The sequence below is a fragment of the Micromys minutus genome (genome assembly GCF_963924665.1).
Source record: "Micromys minutus genome assembly, chromosome: 3".
In the NCBI taxonomy this organism is placed as follows: domain Eukaryota; kingdom Metazoa; phylum Chordata; class Mammalia; order Rodentia; family Muridae; genus Micromys; species Micromys minutus.
This window is the reverse complement of record NC_137972.1, coordinates 69,968,553-69,971,746: the sequence shown is the minus strand read 5'-3', so window position 1 is coordinate 69,971,746 and position 3,194 is coordinate 69,968,553.

The following is a 3,194-nucleotide window of genomic DNA, read 5'->3' as shown; positions in this document are numbered from 1 at the left end:
TTTTACTGAGTATTTTTACTTCTAGGCTTATAAAAAATGTTGATTTATAATTTTATATTCTCACTTTCCCCCCCACCCCGTGTGTGTGTGTGTGTGTGTGTGTGCCTGCCTTTATCTAGTTTCCCATCACCATAGTTTCTTAACTTAATCAATAACAAAGTTGATTGCAGATGAGTAGACAGAATAGCTGAGATTTGGTATCTGAGAATATCACTGGAGAGAAGAGAAGGCAAAAATAGGTAAAGAAAAGTATCAATGCTCACTCACTATCAAGAGCCTGATGGCTATTAGAACAGAGTTAGTTTTCCTCTTTTGCTTCTTGTGAATTTTTCAGATACACAAGGAAAAAAAACAGATTTCTAAGAACTAACAAAACAGAGTTAGGTCTGTAAGAGCCAGAGGGATTTGTGTTTGTGGTCCAGTGCATGAGCAAGTGGGGGTGACAGGAAAGTGCCTGTGAGGTGCACAGCCACCTGTTCTTCCAGGAGGATGATTTCTGGAGCATTTACAAAGATGGGGAAACAGCAGGTAGGAGACAGTTGCATTCATGAACAAGCACCCAGTGACCAGCAAAGGGGCCTCCAAGTCTGAACAAAGAATCTCATCTTCGAATCTTGAAGTTCCATGAAGGTTGAGAGTCCCTTGTAGCTAGTAAGAATAAAGAAACTTGGGTTTCTACCTTGTCCTGCCAATAATGCAGACATCAATTAGAAAAGTAGCTACTCTTTACATTTCAATTCTTAACATATGCAAATATTAACAAAGTGATTTAGCAACATCTTTTTTTCTTAAAAGAAAGAGGAAGACACATTGTAGTTGGTGATTGTACTGGCTGGTTGTGTGTCAACTTGATACAAGCTGGAGTTATCACAGAGAGAGGAACCTCAGTTGAGGAAATGCCTCCATGATATCCAGCTGTAAGGCATTTTCTCAACTAGTGATCAAGGGGGGAGGGCCCAGCCCATTGTGGATGGTGCCATCCCTGGGCTGGTAGACCTGGGTTCTATAAGAAAGCAGGCTGAGCAAGCCAGGGGAAGCAAGCCAGTAAGTAACATCCCTCCATGGCCTCTGCATCAGCTTCTGCTTCCTGACCTGCTTGAGTTCCAGTCCTGACGTCCTTTGGTGATAAACAGCAATGAGAAAGTATAAGCTGAATAAATTCTTATCTCCCCAACTTGCTTCTTAGTCATGATGTTTTGTACAGGAATAGAAACCCTGACTAAGACAGTAATGAAGCATCCTAATGAAAAGAAGTAATTTGGAACCTGTGATGGTCAGTCGCTACTGATTGTCAGCTTGACAGGACCTGGAATCAACTAGGAGACAGACCTCCAGACACACCTGGGAGGGGTTATCTTGATAAGGTTAACTAGGGTGGGAAGATCTGCCATAAAAATGGGCAAAGCCATCATCTGAGATCCTGGAGGAAGTGAAAAGGGGAGTGCAAACTAGCATCCATCACTCTCTCCTTCCTGATTGTGGACATGGTGTGATGGGCTGGGCCAAGGACTTGCCTCCCTGACTTTTTTAATGATAAACTGTCCCCCCAAACTGTGGACCAAAGACACAAACACCTCCAACCTTCCTGAAGTTCCAGTTTTCAGAGCATTTTATCACAGCAGCCAGAAAATCAACTGATACAGAAATAGAAAGGCCTTAATTTGTGACTCTGACTGTTGCCTTGGGCAGTTATTGTGAGACCTCTGGGCTTCCTTTTCCACATATATGTTGTATAATTATGAGACTAAAGCACGCTGCACACAAAGCTTCTACTGGGGCACATTAGATCCTCAAAAGAAATTATTCTGTAATCAGTACTTGATGGTTATGCTTTCGGTAAATGACACAGGACCATGAGTTCATCATAAGGCAGAAATTATAGGAAAGGTACAAAAGTCAAGATAAGCTTTGATATAAAAATCCAGTTGGAAATACTATTCAATAATTAATGCCTGTGGGTAATACTGTACAATTTTGTTTCCCTCACACCCCGGAGGCTCATTTCTAACCTGTCAAGAATGTTTAAAGTGACACTCACCCCAACACCATCTTAGAAAACAGAGGAGCCTTCCTCTGTGAAGTTTAGCAAAACAGGACTAGTTCAGAAAAAAGTATCTGATATCTAAAAAGGAGGAGGGGGACTGGAAATTATCACACTCCAATTTCTTAGTAAAACCACAGTATTATTTTTGATGTTTGGTTGAAAATCTAAATTCACCTCTTACCCATGTATTCGTGTTCATCCAAGCATTTCCACAGGCAAAGAAAAATAGAGAAGCATAATCACCGAGTCCTTTAAAGGACTTTATTCCAAAACACTGAAATATTCCCCAACATTTTCATCTGGACATGAACACTAATAGGCCGACTCACGGTGGCAAACGGCCGTTCAATCTGCTCAGAGATTGCGATGGTTAAAAAATTGCTTCCAAATGAGCTGGAGGAAGACCTCCTCTTGGTAACAGGGTGGCCTCTGTCCTTTCCATAACTATTTCGTAATTACCATCATGCTAGATTATTATAGTGTATCACTTAGTAACAACAATAAAGCCAGAAATTAGAAGTAAAGGGGGCAAGCTCACAGGCAGAGGCACACAGTCATACTATGGACAGCCTTCCCCTGAGTTTTCCTGCTGCCTCCAAAATCTGAACAATTGTTAAGCTATAACACTTTCTCTTGAAACATTCACTTGACAGATGTGTGTGTGTATTTGCTGTCGTTGAGTAGATGACAAAATGACAGGAAAGTAGCCAATTAAAGAAAAACTCAGAAATGTTCATTCCTAGAAAGCACTGGGAGTTGCTGAGTCTCTAGGTACGTGAGAATAGACTCCCATTCCTGTGCTATGAGACAGTCTGGCTGGCTAGAACCACATGGGTTCATATTAAATACCAGCTGTGCATTCTGGGTAAGATATTCCTCCTCCTTCCTGACCCAGTGCCATGTGGCTACACAGAGGCAGCTTACAAGAATGGAAATGGGGGTGATGCTGGTAAGAAGCATTCAGCCTCCCCATTTCCTCTTCCTTCTCTTTCGTTCCCCACCAGCTTTCTGTTGGAACCATCTGGGGGTGGAAGAAGCTGCCATCTGAAGGACAGAAGAAAAAAAGCTAGACTCTGGAGTCTGTCTAGGAAGGCATCCTGTGAGATTTCCTGTCTCAGAACAGCAGCACCCTTCCTATCCAAGGGAACAA